We start from the raw sequence: 22603 nt of genomic DNA on the forward strand, positions 1-22603 counted from the left end.
TATTGACGCCAATGCTCTCAATTTCGTTGACAAAATCTGCAATAAAAAGAAGAGTGGCAAGAGAAATAACAGTTTGAGGCTTCATTGTTTCGTTGATTGCAACCCTAGTGAGTTGATAACCCAGTTATTACCCTTTTATATTGTGTTTTTATCATATTGAATGTTTATTTTAGTTCACTCGATGGCGCCGATCGTCTGGACCATGATGACCCATAAATGCCCATTATAGAATTATGAAAAACATCTCCGGTTAACACGGAACAAACTGTAGCACGGAATGTTAATTTGGATTCTCACACTTAATATTTTCTTAGTTAAGAAAAGAAATAAGGAAAAAAAATAAGGTCTGGTTTGCCCCAAATTTTGTTCCTGCCAAGTCACATCTCAGGCAGCTACTCTTTTGCTGTGGAGAGTCTGCGTTGTCTTTAGTTTAGCAACCATTTTAGGCAGGTGTTGTTTCCTAGATGTCTGCTCTCTAATTCATCGCGCTAAGTAATTAAAAAATAGTAGAAACCGAATTTGTAAATTTAAACGATGTTGAAGAATGAAATTGCTAAAACAACTCAAAGTAGAATACAAATGAATAAAGGCTGATAGTTTCTAAAGAAACTGTTTGGGGCTGCGTCGGTGGGGGTAACGAGATAATTTGGATGTATCAACAAAGTTGTTTGGTAAATTGGCCACTGTAACGATTACAAAAGCTGACGTATCAAGCGTTAGCTCCGACGAGGGACTAATGCTCGAAACGTCAGCTTTTGTAATCGTTACGGTGGCCAATTTACCATTTCAACTTTGTTGATATATCCAAATTATTTCAAAATAGAATAGCCTTAATTACGGAATGTTTCGTTATACACTTTGGATTTTTTACTGACGGATATATACAAAAAGCGAAAATTGGTAAATGGTGCATGTCTTATGGCAAATACACCTTGCGGCTCAAAAAACTAAAGGGGAGCGATCACGAAACAAAAGCAAGGCTTTTAGAGATTGCACCTGTTTCAGTTACGTCCGAAAAAATATATCTCACCAAAATTGCACCATGGATCTTAATCGCAGTCTTTACACCTGTACAGTATAGTTTGCGTCGTACACGCATTTCTTTGACGCCAAAGGGTTATATATGTGTATGTATTTTTTTATTTAGACTATAAATGGAACTCGAAGTTTGTTTGAAATTTGAAGGGAACTTAATGAAGGGATCACGTTACTTCATTATAAGTCGAATAAATTGAATGAGCGCCGAGTACGGAAAATTGTTACGTAGTATAACATATTGCGGCAAAGATTATATAGATTTAGCCAAGCCTAAAAGCGTAGCTCCCAATGAGTCAAAATTTTGCAATAAAATTTCTTTACATGTATTAAAATTTTTAGCCAAAAATTCATTCAGTATAGATTAAACCCATTGACACTTACGTGTAACATGTGTCTGTGAAAAGTCAAACTTTTGCAGAAACCAAGAAAGCAAACACAATCCGCAGTAAATTTTTAAAAATCATCTTTTCCAAACCACAAGCTCCAGCGAAAGAAGACTAATTGAAGAACTTTTTTCCGACGAAAAAAGCGATAAGTACATATTACGTTTTAACTCAAAAATCAAGATGAAAGATAAAAATCGCATAATATTTTCGCATGTGTGTAAATGGGCATGTGGATCATATTTGATAATGGAATATGCGAATTTTTCTGTGAGTGAAGAGATCTCAAGTTCCATGGGATCTATCAAAAGGAAGCAAGACTAAAATAGCCCCGAAATATTTCGGGAGGACAGATTTATTCAAAACAGTTATTGATTTGCTGTTATAAGCTAAAAACGTACGAATTTCTTACGTGTACAAAGCCCACGTGGTAAAATTCTTCGTGCTTAGATCGTTCTTTACTATCCTTCAAGGCCACAAATTGCGCAGTGTTATGTTGAAATTTTTGAAAAAACTTCAATTTGACGCAAAATCTTCTATTAAACAATACTTTTTGAACACATTGTTACTCAAACGTAATATTTACCGGGTCATCGAATCGTCAAATTGTCGCTAGGCCCTGCTTGGAGTCCGAAACTTCGGTTTTCAGTTTACGTCCATAATTCGCATCGCCTTGAGAGTCATAGTGTCGCTGACTCGAGAGCTTATTCTGTCACCTTTAAGACCTTGATATCCATTCTTTTCCGAGCAGAGCATTCTATAACATTGTTACTTTACAGTCTGAGTTCCACAAGGTCTAACTCGATCGCAAATGAACGAAAAATCCAACCTGAAAATTTTGAGGGTCGGCCGCGCGGACGCCATGTTTTCAAATGTGATCATATGGTACTTTCGTGATAGCATACATGACAGAGGGCAAGTAGTACGTACGCTCGGTCAGTCACGTGACAACCAAACGAAAAGAGGTTGACAATGTTCCATGGGTATGGGGTTCTGCCCCACGGGCGCGAAGCGCGCGTGGGAGCCCCCCTAAAATTGCAGTTTTAGTTTTCATTTAATTTTTGATTCGCTTTTAACATATATATACTTTATTCAGTCCCAAGATTTATAAACGACAGTGATAAAAAGGATAACATGCAGTTAAGAGAAAAGGAAAAAAAAGAAAAAAAGGAAATATTTCGCTTTTCTTGTAGGAAGTTGTAGAGGTGTGTACAGAGACATTGCTCATTCAAGTACATGGATGTAAGAAAACTTAGTAAAATAAAAAATAAAGGAGGAAGGAAACCTCCTTATCAAATGAAAGATGTAGCTTTTGAAGAGGTTAGTCAATTTGTTGAAAAAGCGTACAGGATAATTAAAAGGTCTAGCTAAAGTAACAGAGTTTTGATAGACCAAAAAAGACGTATTCTATTTTTAAAGAAAATATTTCCCTTTGGCAGTCAAGTAACTGGAAATATGAAGCAATATGTTTTTTCAAAATCTAGAAAGAACCACAACTATTTAAATCATTTCAGAAAATTGAGTAAAAAATAATAGAAAAAAAATCAATTTCATTCAACTTTTATTCAATTTCTCAAGGATATTTTCTTTGACTTAGCACGGTCTATATTAAAAACATGGTGCACAGTTGTTTGTGGTTTTAAACTTTAGAGGTAAATTCGAGTGAATTCAAGCAGTAAAATTGGAAAATAATTTATGAAAGAGACTTTGATAGCAATAAGAGGCCTCAGTAGTAATCCTTTAAAATTTCATTCATCAGGGACAAAACTGAAAACACCACATTCATTATTAAAAAGTCTCAGGAACTACATTAGTGTATACATGTAGATATCCATCAGAAGTAAATAATCATAAAATACGAATCTGCTGAAATTCCCATCTCGAACATTGTAACACTCACTTACTTCTCCCATTATCAAGCGATTTAAGGTCAGTTAGCTATGATACCATTTTATTCTAAGCTGTGGCTACTGCTGCAAATGATATTATCTAGCCGGGCAAGTAAAGATGATGGAAGACGGAGTCTTATATCAACAGTTACACGAGAAAACGCCAGGCTGGAGAGGCATTTGATTGAAAGTCTTCCTGCAGCCAGTCAAATAAAATGCTGCTATTATTGCGCGAAGAATGCTCGTTGCCTCTCAATCAACTACAAGAAGTACCAAAAAGACCTTCAAGGACGCTGTGAGTTAAACTTTGCTGGGTTATCAAATGACCTCGACGACAAATATCTGATGTCCGCGAAAGGATTCGTCTTCTCACAAATAAGATGTCGTGAGGTAAGAGTTTTCTTCACATCTTTCATTTACCAAAGAAGAAGATTTCGAAAGGGTAACATTTTTCATCGCTTCGACGCCCAAGTTAATTAATTATTTATTGAAGTAAGGGTTGTATAATTATTTTTTTTCTGTCGCTGGATTGTTGATATGTCCTGAGGCAAAGAGGAAGTGTAAAAAATTAATAGTGCACAAAATCCTATATAATTTTGAATATTAGAGTGAGAAAGAAATCCTTATTTTACTATGCATGATCCGCAGACTTATTCAGAATATATTTTTCAAAGGTTTATTATGATAATGATATTCTTAGTGCGTTGTGAAACTTGGCTTTATCTACAGAAAATCATAAAAGAATTTGGTTCCCATGTGATTGAATTTTCTACATCTAGTTCTCGCATTTATGCAGCATTTGAAGAAGACCTAAATTCCTTTAAGAAATTATTTTAAATCCGCTGCTTATCTATGTGCAAATACAGGAGGATCAAATGAGGTCAATTGGGAGGAAAAAATCACCACCTGCATTATGACTGTTTCGTCACTTTCATCACATACATATACTATTGCAGGAAGCTGCTCGTGACTCCGCAACACCTTGTTCACTGTGATAACGAATATCGTTGTCGATAAGAATACAGACCACGCTAAACCACTGTTTATTTCTTAAATCTCCATCATGATTATTAGTGTTATTACCACTTGGTTCAGTTTCGCCTCACCAACCGTTATTACTGAAAATCGAATTCGTCGACGCTTTTGAATTTATACTTTGCAGTTGATAGTGCTAAAAGAGAAAGTTTAGTCATGTAGGCGTCTCGTTAAACCAGGGGAGTCAACAATGTCACAGCCGATACACTGCTGCGACTCTTTCTGCCGTCGTATATTCATTCCGCCTTCTGCGTTTCAGCTTGCAATGTTAATCCTTTATTTTAGCTCCTCTTATATTATCAGTAATATCATTAGTATTATTAGGGAAAAATATTCACTTTGACTTAACCCTGGATTTTTTTTTACCCACTTCCGTCTGAGTCTTAGTAATTTTTTGAATCTGTCTCTGCATAACAAATCCCGACTCCGATATGTAAGCAGACTAGCTCGGCGGGCTGGATAATATCCGAATAACAACTGACAAACCGGCGGACAACCGTGATCTCTTTTCTTCTTTTCTTTCCTTTTACTTTAAGATTTCTTACTTGAGTTTCCTGTTAGAAACGGCAATGACGTGGTTTTTAACAAACAAATGGATAGAGTGCTTAGGGAATTTACACTCTGCTTCTGGATGAAAACGCAAAGTAAAGGAACTGTGTTCAGTTATGCACTGGAAAACGAACTGAATGAAATTATTATCATCGACATCGAAAAGTTTAAGTTATATGTTGAAGGAGAATCTACCTCGTGAGTATGAAAGTGTTGGTTTCATGCATACATATGAATTATAAGTATGTTTTTGAATTGTGTTATTTTTTATTTTATCTCTCTTGAATCAAACGTCGTTGAGCTATGTAAAATAACCCCGTATTTTAGCGCGAGGTCTTGAAGGAGACTTTGCTCAACGGGAAAATAAATTTGCAACTTTTTCTTTTTGCTCTCACTCGTTTTCTCTCCAGAGGCCTCCAAGCATCTTTGTTGTTACTGATTTTATTTCGTTTTGTAATTTGATGAATCAATGAATAAATAAATAAATAAAAACAAATAACAAACAAAAACAAAAATAGTGAGGTATTGTAAAAAGCCATAGATGGTCCCACTGGCTTGTACAAGGCAGTATAATTTAGCTATTTTTCTTATTCATCCAAATTTCGATCTCGAGTCATCTCATGCCTTATTACCTTTTGAAACTGAATGACGACTTTAAATTCAATTTAAGGCAGACCTTAGAATTGAGTGAAGCATCACATAAAGCAGATACAACCGAGTGGACTCCAAAAAGGATATGCTTACACTGTCTGCTTTTTGTTTGCGTTGTTTGTTTTGCTGTGAAGGGCTTGAACCCGGGGGTAACATGTGAAAGTGTAGTGTCGTATTTGTGCACGAATATATTCGTTGTTTTTTATTTATCATCTTACGAGTTTATGTCGGACTAATTTGATGACCTGCTCTTAGTGGGGTTGTTAGCTCAATTGTTAGAGCGCTGCACTAGTATCGCAGAGGTCAGTTATTCGAGTCCCGTACAGGCCTGAATTCCGCACAGGTTGTCGAAACGTCTGTCACTACCACCGACAACATTCTTTCTCAGGACTACACTCACCCGTTATTTATTTTGCTATATTGTATTGTTTTGCTGTATAGTATTGTTTTGTTGTACGGTTTTGTTTTGTTGTATGTTCTTGTTTTGTTCTATTGTTTTGTTTTGTTGTATTGTTTTGTTGGTTTGTTTTGCTGTTGTTTATTTATGTCGTGTTATATTGTTGTGTATTATTGTTTTGTTGTTTTGTTTTGTTGTTTTGTTTTGTTGTTTTGCTTTGTATTGATATATGGATGTAACGATTTATTTGTTCAGATATTCAAACATAGCCGTGCGTTAAGGGGAGTGGCACCATGTATGTGCCACCTGGCGGAATACCGATGGCCAAAACAAAATCTTTATCGACGGTACATTGGCAGAGAATGGAAGAGACCTTAACGCTGGTCATGTAATAGAAAAGGGAGGGGTTGTCGTATTGGGTCAAGAACAGGATTCCTTCAGTGGTGGCTTCGACGTCCAGCAATCCTTTGTTGGTACAATTGCATATTTGAACCTCTGGTATGCCATTCTTCCTGTAAAAGAAATGCTAAAAATGTCGAAAAACTGCTTCTCAAGAAAGGGTAACGTTCTAGGTTGGGAAAAATTCAGGAGCGGCAGTCGAGGTGAAGTAAAGGTTCACGAATCTTCCTTGTGTGAGGCTCCATTAAGTTTAAACAATACGAAATACGAAAGCTACCAACATTCTGGAAAAAGCCATGAATTATTTTCAGTTTGGACTAACTAAAAGGCAGATGACAAAAAAAATATTCAACAATGCGGCACGATTTTAAGCATTCAGGAACAAAACCAGATTGTTGTTAATATTTATCACTTGCAATTTCAATATATTTCTTCGCTTTTGTTTTTGTTTCCTTTGTCAGTTGTTCTTGAACAGTGGATGAGACCATCCATCATTTGCCTGGAGCTTTTACCTTGAACATGTTTTCTATCATCTGTTTTGTCTCATCACATATGTTTGGTTTCTTTTAAAAATTGTTTTGTTTGTGTGTTTACCTATTTGACAATGTACTGAACTTTCAGTGCCATATTACTGACATTTTAATATTCGTAATATTTATTGTATTAGGAAATTTGTATCTACCAAGCATACGAAGATTTTAGTCAAGACTCGACAACTATAATTCATTATTATATGGTCTTCCTCGCGGCCTTTCTACATAAATTACAACTTGTTCGGAGCTACGCAGCTCGCTTGATTGTAGGTGGCCGCAAGTAGGACCACATCACGCCATTATTATGGGAGCTTCATTGGCTGCCCGTTAAACACCGTATTACTCTTAAATTGCTTTGAATAACTTTTAAAGCTCTCAATAACTTAACAATATGGATATATCAACAAAGTTGAAATGGTAAATTAGCCACCGTAATGATTACAAAAGCTCACGTTTCGAGCGTTAGCCCTTCGTCGTTAGCCCTTAATAACTTAGCTTGTCGTTACATTAGCAATCTTCTGCACTTATACACCCCTCAAGGATTGTTAAGGTCTTCATTTTAATTTCAGTTTCAAGTTCCTACTTCAAATATGGAAACTCATGGAGACCGAACATTCTCTATATGTGCCCCAAGGTTATGGAACTACCTTCCTAGCTATATTAGGCGTAGTCCGATCCCAGTGTCGATACTTTTAAGTCAACTCTAAACACTTATCTCTTTGAGTGATATTTTATAGGTTTTGTTATTCTATTGTCTGGTTCTTATGTGAAGCGCTTTAGAACTTTTGTAGAATAATAATAATAATAATAATAATAACAATAACAATAGCAATAATTAATAATAATTATAATTATTATCTAAATTATTTCTATTCGCATTTGCAAGAGCCCACAATGTCGTATGACCCTCTCAGACAAAATAAAATAAACTCGCGGCAAGATATTAATATTATTAATTTTTGTTCGCCAAATAAAGAAATAATTTTATGGACAGTGTGGTTTAGCTTATCCAGGTTGCTCTATTAGTAATAGTAGTCACGTAATGCTGGTTAGCCCCTTCCATCTCCTGCTTCGGTGGTCGCCTCCCTTATTTCAGCCACTGCCGCACTGCTCGTAGATGTTTGTCCTTGGACTGCTCTGTTCTAAAGTGCTCATTGGACATTTGTTTCCTCCAGCTTGTCGACTTCTGGGTCTTCTGTTTCCTGGCCTTCTTTCAATTTTTTCTTGACGGGGAAGCAACTAATTTCCGCTTAGAAAAGCCGAAGGAGAAAAACCGTAGGAGCGCAATTGTAAAGTTACAATGCCTTTTGACTGAGTTTGATATGGTCAATCAGCTGCTTACGCGTCACTTGCCTTCGCGCCAATCTGTCAAGTTGCTGAATGAATGGCTTCAGCATTTTTAATTTAATGTTGCTTTCCAAATTTTTTTCCGACTTTGGCTGCTAACAACACTGACAAGTTCGTATCACTCACTTACAATTACGTTCAGGATTTTCTGAATGCGGAAGAATACCAAAAAACAAAAAGAAGAAAAGCAAATGAAAAACCAAAAGTCACTCGGCTTTGGCAATGGTTTTGCTCGCGGCCAAGAACGAAAAGGACAACTGGAAGATTTGCAACCGCCCGATTTGGACGTGTGCCTGAGCTAATTTCTTCCAACAGTACGGAAAAAGTCGATGACTGAAAAGTTGTGAGTTGAAAGCCAAGCCCATAGTTTGATTTCGCAACGATTCAACACATTTATTTTTTATGTTGAACCTCATCGCACAATGTAATACATGGATGCTTGTAGGTACGATATGTCTCTTTCCAGATTTACTTGCTATCTCATTCGTTCGTTACGCTCTGTCACAAGCTATCAAGTTCAACACTCAAAGAGAAATTCCATTTCTACGCGCACCCATGTATTATCCTTTAGCTGTTACCTTCCTTTATGTTTAAACATGAAGTATTCTATGAAGCCCCATTTGGGGGCAAAATGGAGGTCTACATAGTCACTAGATACCGGTTATGGGTGAGCATCATGGCTGGGCCTAAGACATCCTCTGCGTGGCGCAGACCTCGAGTCCTACTCCAACCTGCTCGTGGTGCCCCCTGGATTTGCAACTAAAAGGAGAGGACGACTGCGGGTGCCTGGCGCAGTATAACCAGGCTTGCTCCGGGCAGGTGGGGCTCGTCAGCCATGGAAGGCTCAGTCGCCAAGGTCCTCATTGCTGGCGACTTTAATGCAAGAGTTGGAAAGGACTCCGGAGCTTGTAATGGAGTCCTGGGAGGACACGGCATTGGAAACTGTAAAGACAAGGGACGCCTCTTGCTCGATCTCTGTACAGAGCATCAGTTCGTCATTACCAACACAGTCTTCCAAGAAAAAGACAGTCTAAAAACAACCTGGATGCACCCTCGTTCAAAACATTGGCATCTACTTGACTACGTGCTCGTGCGCCTGAGAGACCTGAAAGACTTTCTACTCACTAGAGTGATGCCCAGTGCTGAGTGCCACACTGACCACCGTTTGGTACGCTGCAAGCTCAAACTGCAGTTCAAACCCTAACCAAAGAAGATAGGTCTCCCTGTGAAGAAACTCAACGTCAGCAGTCTGTGCCGTGAGGAGGTCAAAGCCAAGTTCCAGGCAGACCTGCAGCTGAAACTCGACGAACTCCCCCAAGCTGTTGACCTCACCCCTGACACCCTATGGGTGAACCTGAAATCGGCCATCCTGAAAACATCTGAAGAGGTTCTTCGGCACTCAAAGAAGAAGAACGAGGACTGGTTTGATGAAAATGAAACGGAGATCCAGGACTTACTAGCAAAGAAGAGGGCAGCTCATCAAGCCCACCTAGCACAACCGATCTGTCCTGTGAAGAGGGCTAACTTTCGATGTGCATGTAGTGCTCTACAGCGCAGACTCAGAGGGATAAAGAACGATTGGTGGGACCGCCTGGCTATGAAAACTCAGCTGTGTTGTGACGCGGGTGACTATAGAGGCCTCTACGAGGCACCGATAACACCAGCATCCTCGCTCGCTGGTCCGAACACTTCCAGACCCTCCTCAGTGCTAACCGCATTGTGCAGGCCTCTGCCATTGATCGTGTTCCTCAACTCTCACTCAAAGAGGAGCTCGATGAACCACCCACCCTCAATGAACTGAGTGTAGTCATAAATCAACTCACGAGTCGCAAAGCAGCAGGAGTTGACGCATTCCACCAGAAATCTGGAAGAATGGGGGTCTGGCGCCTCCTTAACAAACTTCACGTTCTCCTCGTCTGTTGCTAGGAGCAGGGCAAGCTGCCACAAGATCTTCGTGATGCTACTATCACAACCCTGTACAAGAGTTAGGGTGTAAAGTCTGAGTGCTCCAATTACCGGGGCATCACACTACTCTCCGTCGCTGGTAAAATACTTGCAAGGATCCTGCTTAACAGGCTCGTACCAACGATCGCCGAAGAGAACATCCCCGAGATCCAGTGTGGCTTCAGAGCCGATAGAGGCACGACCGACATGGTGTTGTCCTCCGCCAACTCCAGGAAAAGTGCCGTGAACAAAACAAAAGAACTCTATGTCACTTTTGTTGACCTTACAAAAGCCTTTGACAGTGTGAGTAAGTCTATGGCTTATTTTCAAACGTCTTGGCTGTCCCCCAAATTTCTACAGATGGTTATCCAGCCGCATGAGAACCAACGCGGCCAGGTCAGACTCAATGGTGACCTTTGCGAACCCTTTCGTATCTCCAATGGCGTGAAGCAGGGTTGTGTCCTGGCACCGACCCTCTTCAGCATATTCTTCAGCATGATGCTCAAGCAAGCTACTGTGGGCTAATTTTTACCTAAAATTCACAAACCTAACAACCCGGGTCAGCCCATTGTCTCTGCTTTCCGTTGCCCTACCGAGCTTATCTCCAGCTATCTAGACAAAATTATGGCGCCCATCGTCAAAACTTTACCATCGTATATTAAAGACAGCCAACAAGCCCTTCAAATTTTTGGCGACTTTAATTTCCTTGGCCAAAAAAAAACTTCTTTTCACCATGGATATTGCGTCTCTTTACACTGTCATTCCTAATGGCGAAGGTCTTCTGGCCCTTAAACATTTTTTGATCAACGTACTGATAAGGAACCTAAATCTAAAACACTACTACGCTTAGCCGAACTAGTGCCCACACTCAATTGTTTTTCATTCGGGGACAACTTTTCAAACAAAGCAATGGTGTAACTATGGGTACCAAAATGGGACATTGCTAAGCCAATATTTTTGTAGGTTTTGTCGAACACCAGTTTTTCAGCCAATACAACGGCTCCATACCTGAACTCTACGGTCGTTACATCGACGACTGTATCGGCGCCACCTCCATTACCAGAGAGGAGCTGACTCAATTCATAACCGCAGTCAATTCTTTTCATCCGGCTCTGAAATATACCTGGGAAATTTCTGACAATTCTTTATCCTTTTGAGACATCAAAGTTTCAACTGAAAGCAACGGTTTATGCACTAGTGTGCATTACAAACCTACAGACTCTCATAATTACTGGTTGTATTCGTCTTCGCATCCATCTCACGTTAAGATTTCCATTCCTTTTTCTCAGTTTCAAAGAGTTCGTCCTTTATGTAGTGATGACTCTGATTTCCGCCACAAATCAGAGTCAATGTGCCAGTTTTTCGATAAACGTGGTTACCCTGATTCTGTCGTTCAAGCGGGTTACCACCGCGCCCAACTTATTGATCGACATTCAGCACTACAAATGTCACAAAAGGAAGATTCCGACCGCATTCCATTCACTCTGACGTTTCACCCTCACAACCACTCAGTTAAATCCATCTTTCTTAAAAAACTTTAAATTACTTCAAAACGATCCAGAGACAAGCATTGTCTTTTCGCAGCCTCCGCTCATTTCATTCAAACGCTACAAAAACATAGGCAATTTTTTGGTCAGACGCTCTTTTCAGACTTATGACCAGCCAGGCACTTTTAAATGCGCTCGTGGACGATGCAAAACGTGTCCTTTTATTCACAACACTGAGAAAATATCGGGACCCAAACGATCCATCAAGATCACCGATCACTTTACGTGCACCTCCGCCAATGTAATCTATTGTATAACTTGCACTTATTCCAAAAAGATTTACATTGGCGAAACAGGCAGAAGACTAGGTGACCGGTGCCGAGAACACCTTCGCGACGTGGAGAGGAATGACAAGGACACATCGAAACCATTCGCTAGACATTTTAATTTACCTAACCATTCTAAGCAACACATGGCAATCTGCGGTCTTTCCTTACACTTAGGTAGCACGGAAAGCCGGAAAACTCTTGAACAAAAGCTCATCTTTCAAACCGGCAGTCTAAATCCCACAGGTATCAACGAACGCTTTTCATTCCACTAATTTATTCGTGTATTTCTTGTTGCCATGTTCCCACCAATCACGTAGCTCCTTTTTCTGCCTTTAAAAGCACACAAAACCCACAATTCCTCTATTTGCTCCGACGAAGGGCTAACGCTCGAAACGTCAGCTTTTATAATCGTAGCAGTGGCCAATTTACCATTTCAACTTTGTTGGTATATTCAATTTGTTTCGTTAACCCCACCGACGCAGCCCCAAACAGTTTCTTTAGAAACTATCAGCCTCTGTTCATTACTGTGGACTTGGATGTTGACGATGGGGTGTACATCAGGTACCGTCTGGATAGTATTCTCTTCAATCTACGGCGACTCCGTGCTCATGCAAAGACCCGGGAGAGGCTGATACGAGATCTTCTCTCAGTGGACGACGCTGCCCTTGTTGCTCACACTGAGCGAGTTCTTCAGCGCATTACATCATGCTTTGCAGATGGCTCGCAGCTGTTTGGCCTTGAAGTCAGCCTAAAAAAGACAGAGGTCCTTCACCAGCCTGCCCCTCAGGTAGAATACCGCCCTCCCCGCATCAGCATAGGCGACACAGAACTGAAATCAGTCCAACAGTTTACCTACTTGGGTTGCACCATCTCATCCGACGCTAAGATGGACAAGGAAATAGACAACAGACTGGCAAAGGCAAATAGTTCTTTCAGCAGACTATACAAACGAGTCTGGAACAACAAGAGCCATGGAAAGCAAAAAAAAAGATCCGCGTCTACAGGGCTGTCGTTCTCACCACCCTTCTCTACGGCTCTGAGACATGGGTAACTTACAGCAGCCACATCCGCCTCATCGAGCGCCTCCATCAGCGTTGCCTGCGCACCATCCTCAACATCCACTGGTGTGACTTCAACACCAATGTCGAAGTCCTGGAGCAGGCCGAGATTCCCAGTATTGAAGCTATGATCCTGAAGCACCAGCTCCGATGGGCTGGTCATGTTTCCCGAATGGAAGATCACCGCCTACCTAAGATTGTCATGTATGGTGAACTCTCAACCGGACATCGTAAGAGAGGGGCCCCAAAGAAGAGGTTCAAGGACAGCCTAAAGGAGTCAGTCAGCACCTGCAACATCGATCACAAAGAGTGGTCTGACCTGGCTACAGACCGTGGTACCAGGTGCCACACAATCAGCCAAGCCACTGCTCAATTTGAAAAGGATAGATGTGAGGCATTTAAAGACAAGCGTCAGGGGAGAAAAGCCCGCACCGCCTCCACCTTCACTCCGGACACCACCTTTCTCTGCAGATACTGCCCGTGGATATGCCTTTCCCGCATCGGTATGGTCAACCACCATCGTGCCTGCAGCCGATGTCAACGTGGACAACCTTTTCAATCTTTGCTCGCGAAGTCAAGGCAACATTCTATGAAGGTATAATCACGCCCTTATGACATGTTTGCATTACAATGAAATAGATTTTTGTGATGCGCATAACCAGAGGATTGATTAAAAAAAAACTGATCATTCTATCATTCGATAGATTGGTAAATGAATAGTGAATAAAATAAGAATAGATGGTTAAATAAAGAAGTCATGAAAAGGTACTAGACATTTACCTGATAAAATACTATATGCGAGAGGGTGCCATCACTTTTCAGCACATCGACCCTAAAGGTTCCTAGTAAAACATAAAATTACGTGTACATTTGACTGACATGCAAAAAGAATATATTTTCTACCTATTAATATTACTATCATTTTTATTATTGTAATGCATTTTTCTCAAATTTACCTTCTGTCCTAGCTAACTCATGTATGTCACTGTCGCTCAGTTTTCTACCCTGATCCTGGTCAGTAAAAGGAACACACAGTGAGGCAATGATGCAGTTATTGCGTACGCTTTGAAGATGATCGTTGTTGTTTGAGCTGATACCCACAACTAAGGTCCATCCACCGCCTGGCGAATGACAAAATGAAGTATGTTGTTGCTCGTGTAGCCAAATGTCTTTTATAATGTAATTGATGTCTTCAAATTAGCCTTTTCGTTGTCTTTGTTCGATAAGTATAAACCTTAGCAAAGAATACTGTAGCAAGTATACAGATAGGACGCATCCTCGGTGATAGTTAATGAAATTTTATCTTATCTTATGTTACTCTCCCAGATTGAAAAACATCTTTATCCTAAGGTTTTCAGATGGGGTTTAACGTGAAATTTTCTATTACATGCTATCATATCATCTTATAATAGAAAAAATTAAACATATTCAAAGGAATAGATACGAATTTTTGGAAAACAAGAAGCCCAAAAAATGTTTTCAACTAAACACACAGTGGTTTTTGATTTTTTTCCCAAAACAATGAACTGCTTTTGTTATAGAAACTAGCGAGGAAGTGGCTTTGATTAAATTTGCAGAAACGTGCAGGTGATATGATGGTGCTGATACTCTGTTGGTAGGGTGATGTATTAGTAGATTGTAAATACATTGGGCGCACGGACCACTTTTTGATATGTTGAATTTATAAATAAAGATTTGAAGCCGGTTTCAACAGGGAAGTAAAACAGGTTGGCAGTTTGACGCTGAGTTTTTTTTCTTATTTTTTAAACTAGCATTTTACAACTTTTTATTTCAATATTACATCGAAATATTTTTGGAATTGATCCAGTATTTATCAGCCAGATGTAGACACAGTATATGTTTATTTAAAATTTCCATGCTTAAAACATTTCTTGAAACTTCGTACAAAAGATGAGTGAGTTTAGACTAGGGTTTATAATATGTCAAATAAAACAGCGAAGCAGTTCATTTTTTATTCCTAGAGAATGGCTACTCCTCAAGAGTAGCCACTGTCACTTTTTTTGAGTTCGCTAATGCAACTACACAATGTTTAGGAATACTCTTTAAAGCAATAAATAATTAAAAACTTATGTCAAACTCGTATTCAACAATAAAACCATCCCTTTATTTCGCTAACGAAGCCGAATCTGTACATCATAATCACACTGTCAAGAGCTCTTAGAATGTCATTATTTTACGCGAAAATTGAATATTACCTCAAGTAGCTCAAGCTCCCAGGATCTACCTCCGTAACATTTATTATTATTATTAGTATTATTATTATTCAAATATATTTATGATGCCCAATGGGCAAATTCAATCTATCAATTAAAAGAATTTGTTTTAAAATGAATGGTTATGTCCTTAACTTGAAATCTGAACAGGTTTTGAACGAACCTCGCTTTCACGGTTATTCCTTTGTATCGGGGTTGTTTTCTAGGCTGGTTTACTAGATCGGTTAGCTCAGTTTTTGAGGAGTAGGGTTGAGGGAAAAGCAAAAGATCTAAAAATTGGATGGTCAAAGACTGCACGTGGTTACTGATATAGCACATTTGTAGCATTGAAAAGAACTAGAGGTTGTATGATGACGCTATAAGGTAGTGTTCTAGAATATTTGTCTCGTTTGCAAAACAGAGCACCGCTGCATCCTACACATTTTACTGCAATTCCATTTTTGAGACATTTGTATTAGGATATTCCGTCATTCTGCGTCTTGATATTTATTATTCTGAACCACACATTCTTCAGAACTAGATTCCTCATCATGATATTTTTCGCTTTATCATTTCTGTCCAAGCAATCATTTTAGTTTTTGTTTTCAGGTTTATTGGTTAGGGTTGAAAGTATACAAACTCAAATATTCATGGGATATCACGTTGTTAATGACATTGCTAATTTTTAGTGACTTCTTTTGTATGACAACTCTTAGGCCGTCCACCATTTAGATAGAGAGGCTCTTAGCCTTGTCAGATTAAGCTAGTTGAGAACTGAGTTGAGAGCAAAACTGTTTCCAACCTTCTTTCGAAGCATTAACTTCCGTTTTGTTTTGTTGTTGTAAAGGCCTCCATCGCTTGATTACTTAAACCGTTGTTGAGTCCCCCCTAGCAGCCTGTACTCGTAGCTGGCAAAGCTCTGTAGCGGATCTAAAAAGGGCCAAAGGCCAAAGGTAGGTACACTGTAAAAGGGCCTAGCCAAAGGTAGGTACACTGTAAAAGGGCCTAGCCAAAGGTAGGTACACTGTAAGGAATTTTATTAATCTAATAGTTTCCAACGGTCATAGGTCGCTGACTTTCGTTAAGCCAACCAGAGAACATTCCTAAAATTTTTATGTGTTCACACTTGCGTATTGGCGATAAAATAATACTTACAGGTTGTATAGGAAAATTTCACACATTGATTTATCTATTGATGACTATCGATTAACAGTTACATAGTTTTTATCTTAAAATGACAAGTTTGTGGCAAGTTTACAAAAGAGCTTTTGTACTGGACCAGTCTAAAATTCTTAGACTTATTGATGATAACGAACTCTAGAGGTAAAATTTAAGTGTCAAAATGTTATCTAATTTTTGGGGCGATACAAACCTGCCAGAAGGTTAATCCAAATGGAAAGTCTTTCTTAGTCAGAGCTTGCAGACTATGGAATAAATTATCTTTAGAATTAAGACGTAAAGATTCTCTTCCTGCATTTAAGAAGAGGGGCACAGATATCAAGTAACGACTAAACTGAGATATCAACTTTAATAGTGATAGAACTTAAAGGGAGAGACAAGACGATTACTTTCTGATATCATCTGATACTGTAGCAACTGTTAAAGCATTATCTTTTATACCTTTTATATTTTTTTACTTTATGGTACAAGAGCTTGGCCTTCAGACAGCTTACTCTGGTGACAATGCGGTGTACAAGTATATCAGAAAAATAATGGACCTACCATTCCTTCCGTTTGGAGAGATCCTGCCGATGTTCGTCCGCATCGAGGCCCAGGCCCAGACAGAACAGCTGAGGAGTCTCGTTGACTACGTCAGGCGTCAGTGGATCGAAAGCCAGGTGTTTACTCCAAGAAACTGGTGCGTCTACAAACAGCCGATCCGGACCAATAATGATCTTGAAGGTATGCGTAACGCACTCAATCGCCGAGCGGGGTACAATGCGGCTTTCCGATGTATTTATTAATCGAGTTGCTTGATAGGGAGGCAAAACTTACAGCCGTGACAATCAGGCTTGTATCAGGCAATAAACTTAAAATAATTCAACGTAGTGTCACTAGGAATATCCAGGCTAAGCTATTTGCAAGCTGGAAAAAGTACGAGAACAACGAAAAGACTGCCGCCCAACTACTCAAGACTTGTTCTCGGCTTAACGGACCAGCTCGTGCGAACTTAAACTTCTCTGTAAATATGATAAATTGGTTTCAGATAAGTATTTCATAGGTTTTTTGAGCTTGTAAATATTTGATACTTTATATTGTAATAAAATTGCTGTTGTTATTTAGTTGAAGTTCTATTTTATTTATTACTCGATTATAAGGCTGGAAAAGTTGAAGATAGAATGTTAATTTACATCGTAATACATTAATGAATTGGTGCGGTAGTTGCAATAACTGTGAAGACGTGCAAATTTATCTGAAGTCAGTCAAGCGAAACTGGTAGTGACTCAAGGATCAGGATTGCATTCTAAACATCAATAAGCAACTTGTTTTTTCGTTAGTCTTGGATATCTGACGTTGGAGAATGGACCGGTAGGATGTTGGGGAATCGACATAGGACGTTGGCGAATCAACCTAACACGTTGGTGAACAAGACGTTGGCGAAACAACTCGTTGGCGAAACGACCGCAATTCGTAGCCCGCACGGTAGAGGGTAATCGAACGTGTAAAAAATTCATATTCGAGAATAGTTAGTGTTTCAAATGGACCATATTTTGTTTTCCATACTATTCCTTACAACGCATTCAAATTCTCAACGGTTGCTCGGGTAATTAACACCACGTCACACAGCGCGTGACGCTTTCATGAAATAATCCCTCGCTTTTGCTCAAGACGTGAGCTTGGGAGGCCTGTGGTATGACATTGACAAATTGTATGGACGGAACATAATGATAATATTTAATACATCTCGAACACTGGAATAAGTAATTCGAAATCGAATGATATTGAACAATATGAACTCAGCCATAATCCCGAGGCTCTACTGCTTTATCAATGGCTCCCAAACAACTCGCTAATAAGAGGTTGATTTGAGAAGATAAAGCAAACTACCAAAAGCAATTTTTAAATTCGTTATGCACGTACCATAACATAGTCTTTCTATTTTTAAGGTAATCTACAGATCCCAGTTCTTGCCGTAGATAACACTACCAAAGACGATAGACATCTCAAAATAATTTCAAGGTGCCATTCACCGACGCATAACTGTCGCACTAGAGCTCTTTTGTTTGTTTAAATTAAAAACACTGTCAAAAAGTAGCGTAAATAAGTGCGACCCCCAATTTGAAAAACTTCCCAAATTTTTGCAAATCGCCAAATTTTCCTCAATCTTCAAAGAACCCGATTTCCTGCTTTGGAGGCCTGCAAATTTTGGCAGAACAATTAGTCTCATGTTTTTTTTTTTTTTTTTCCAATCATTTAGCTGTCATGATATGCAAGATATGTCTAGATAAAATTCCATGGGGAAAAATATATTTAGTTCACTCGTCTAGTTTGGCGTGGGATAGCAGGATTTTCCTCGTCCACGAATTTGAGCGCTGCTTTTATTCAAATATCTATGACTGGAGCGCAAGCGTCAACCAAAACGTAAAATATTAGCTGGAAAATAGGATCAGTTCCACCAAAGCGTTTCGCGCGATATTAATATCTATTTCTTTTTACGTTGAGATGGGTTTGTGATTGACATTGGAATCAATCAGTGAAGTTTTAGTTCAAGGATTTTAGTTTGGTGCGACCGCCGCCAAATTTAATTTAGACCTACTTTGCAGTTTCCATCTGTTGTAGATGGATCCATGATCTGTCCATCTGAGTAAACCAGTGAAATTGGTGTCACATTCGATGGTGCTCGGAACTTTGGGCATCATATTATCATATTATTTTTTTCTCAGTTCGTGAGCGGGCGGTATTCTACAAATCGTGCAATCTCATTGGTTCCGAGTGCGGGCAGTATTCTCCCCATCCAGCCCGCTCACAGCGGGCGGTATCTGCATCGCTTGAGTCACTTTGCAGAACATCTCAAGGTTCGTTGCAATTTTTCACAAATATATCTTATTTTGCCGGATGGGCAGAATTTTTAAGCAGAGACTTCGGTCACGACCTTTTGGCGATAAATAGTAGTAATTATTTCTTCTCTCTCACTCTCAAATCACTTTGGTTTTTCCGCAAAAAATGATTTCGAGATAAATCATATGGCACTAAATTAGTTTTTAAAAAGATTGAAACGCGGCCGAGAAACAATTTGTAATTCAATAATCCTTCCCAAAAAGTCACTCAGAAAGTTAAAACGAGAGGTAGTTGCAGTTAACAATTATGTTAATCAATGTGACTCTCAATCGCTAATATATGAATTCTTCAACGCAATTTGTTCGTTTGTGAAACGCTAAGCGAAGTTTTGAGTTCTTCTATAAATACTCTTTCGCCTATTCTTTGCAAGTCCCTTGAACTTGGACATTACTACCGTAAATTTCACAACAGTAACCGAAGGAATTCGATGAATATAAGTCGCATTAAATCCCTTTGTGTCTAGCTGGAAAGAGTCTCTCGACTGGGCTAGGACAAAACACTGACCCCGGGTCAACTGACCCCCTACTGAGCCCCTACTGACCCCCCTTACTTACCCCCTCTTAAATTCACTGGAAATCATGAATTGAAGCTAACGATAACAACCTAACGATACAAAATTACGATATAACAATACACTCACCTCTTAAATTCCAGGTCACGCTCTAATTCCGAATACCAATTGTCTTCAACCTCGTCCCCAGGGAATTCTCGTTTTCCAATATGCCGATGGCTTTTCCGATAGAAGTTTCATTTCTTTTTGTGTATTCTTCTTTTTAGCGGAGCGCAGTTCCCATTTGTCACTCGTTTATGAGTATAGGAGAACTAACAATTGTGGTAAAACGAGTTTGGACGATTGCAGACTCGTGTTATAAAGCAGATCGACCATCGTCCACCATTTTGGAAATTAGAGGTGAGTGTATTATTATATCGTAATTTTATATCGTTAGGTTGTTATCGTTAGCTTCAATTCGTGATTTCCAGTGAATTTAAGAAGGGGTCAGTAAGGGGGGTCAGTAGGGGGTCAGTTGACCTGGGGTCAGTGTTTTGTCCTAGCCCCTCTCGACTTCAGCTTTTCGGTGGAAGAAAAACCGATTTACACACATCACTACAGAAAACAAACAAGCAGACTGACAACTCCAAAACAAACATTTGTATTTACTTACAATTTGACTTTCCGTGACATTTTAAAATGGAACAGAGGTACGTCTTTGGAGATTAATCGTCGTTGGAAATAAATAATACCTTACGCAAGATCTCCGAGTGTTGTTTTTTTTTACGAGATCGTTCCATTGTCATTTAATTCGTGCGTGTTTGTCACACCAGTGCTGTTACTTATTTAAACGCGTACGCTTTTTTACTCATCAATTGACAGGTGTCACATCATGACAGTTATCAAAAAATGTTTCAAATTTTGTTTGCTCGGAAGCCTTTTAAGTTAGCTTTACAAATAAAAATGTTTCGGTGAAAGCTTTCTCTTTAATTTGGATAATGTCTGTTTTCTTTATCATCCCCAAATTGTCAAGTTTATGGAGGATTTTCTCGTAATTAAACTCGTGATTGTATCCCTAAATCATTCGGGTTCTTATGGCAATCATTTTGTTATGTGTTAGAAAAAAATAAAAATGTTATTGACCAGCATAGGTCGGTCCTTATTGGGAAAAACTGTGCTCTCTTTCTTGAGTACTGCCCGAGGCCGTAGGCCGAGGGCAGTATCCAAGACCTCGGGCACAGTTTTTCCCAATACGGACCTCCCGCTGGTCAATAACATATATATATTATTGATGTTTGCAAGTCTTGTTATTCTAATGTATGTAATGTTCATCGCATTAAAAAATTTCTATCTATCGACTCTACGAAAATTTTAGTTAATGCCTTTTTTGCCTCAAGACTTGACAAATATAATTCTTTATTATCCAACTACACTCCGTAGAATACAAACAACGCCCAAGACGAGTACTAATCTCACGCGTTGCTTGTACTCTAGAGAACCAGTTAGACAGGTTTTCTCGCATCGCGCAGGCGACGAACTGGATTAAAGTTACAAAAACAAATTGGAGAACAATTTGAGTTATTTTTTGACCACGAAGATTCGGAATGGCTGGCGAATATTGATCCAAGCTTAGATAAATCGAGCGAAGAAAGGCAGTTAGACGACAATTGAAATAATGCACCTAAATAAATATTTGGTGTTTGGATAATAGGTAAATTAATAGACGTTTGGGTGTGTCGTATTGCTGAGTATTTTTACTCGTTATTTGTATTTTGACTCGTTATTTGTATTTTGTATTTTGAATCATTTCTGCCTGTTTTATTAATCACTTTGTTCACTGAGTAAGTTCTAGCTTAGATGCGTTTCCGAAAGCGCCAGCCCGGGTTACGAATCGCACAAGACTGAGTTTTTACAACCTACAATCGGTGATTGGTGATTACTGTTATCGTTCAGTTACAAAAATGCAACATTAAATGGGGGAGGGTCTTGACGATCTACAAATAATAGTGATATACTGCACATTTAATAGAAGTACTAAACACAAATTGCAATCAGAATGTAGATTGATCAAAGGCACACTCTACGAAATACTTTCATTACCATTTAATTTTTATTATCATTATTGTAATATATATTTTTAATATTTACCCTCTGTCCTTGCTAGCTCATGTATGTGGCTGCCACTTCTACCCTGGTCCTGGTCAGTAAAGGGAACACACAGCGAGGAGTTGAGGCAGTTATTAGGTGCGCTTTGAAGGTGATCGTTATTCTGTGAGCTGATACTCACAACTATGGTCCATCCATCACCTGACGAATGATAAGATGAAGTGAAATTACAATATAGCGCGCGCGCTAGTCTTATCTAATTCCTATTGCGTCAACATGAAAAAAATCTTTATGTACGCACGGCCGCGCTCAATAAAATGACGTTTGCAGTTTAAAAATAGCTGCAAAACGTCCGCCGTGTGAGTTCCTTAAGTTAAAGTTTCGGAAAGCGATATCAGTAAATAGAAGACCAACCAAATGTCTCTTTGGCTTTCGATCTACCCGCAAGTGGTCAAGCTAACAAGCACAAAGAAAACAAAACACAACAGGCCCGTTTCTCGAATTTATCGGAACAGGAGCCGGAGAAAATTTTAGCTGAAAGACATTCAGCGAGAACTAACAAGACTACAAATTGGTCTGTGACGACTTTTAAAGGTAAACGTCTTTGTTGATTAGGTTTTTTTTTGGTTACATTTGGTAACTCTACCGAAAACCATTCAATTACAAAATCAACAAAACAATCGGAGACGCCAACAT

The 22603-nt window shown here is 39.1% G+C and overlaps 1 long non-coding RNA gene and 1 pseudogene across 2 annotated transcripts in view; one reads left to right on the forward strand and one right to left on the reverse strand.

Moving 5' to 3' along the window:
• Nucleotides 1–1045, reverse strand: part of LOC111347229 (uncharacterized) — a 1383-nt gene extending 338 nt beyond the window's left edge. Inside the window, exons 1-2 of one of the 2 annotated variants that reach the window (XR_015998232.1) lie at nt 1031–1045; nt 1–488 (exon numbers count right to left, since the gene is read on the reverse strand). The exon at nt 1–488 is cut by the window's left edge and continues 57 nt beyond it. This is a non-coding gene — a long non-coding RNA (uncharacterized LOC111347229). Of the gene's footprint in view, nt 489–1030 lie in introns of those variants that run through there. The other variant, XR_002696499.2, reaches the window with a different exon arrangement.
• Nucleotides 1046–16383: 15338 nt separating this feature from the next.
• Nucleotides 16384–17534, forward strand: LOC148735720 (uncharacterized; annotated as a pseudogene).
• Nucleotides 17535–22603: the final 5069 nt, after the last annotated feature.

This window comes from Stylophora pistillata, chromosome 3 (genome assembly GCF_964205215.1).
Source record: "Stylophora pistillata chromosome 3, jaStyPist1.2, whole genome shotgun sequence".
NCBI classification, from domain to species: Eukaryota; Metazoa; Cnidaria; class Anthozoa; order Scleractinia; family Pocilloporidae; genus Stylophora; species Stylophora pistillata.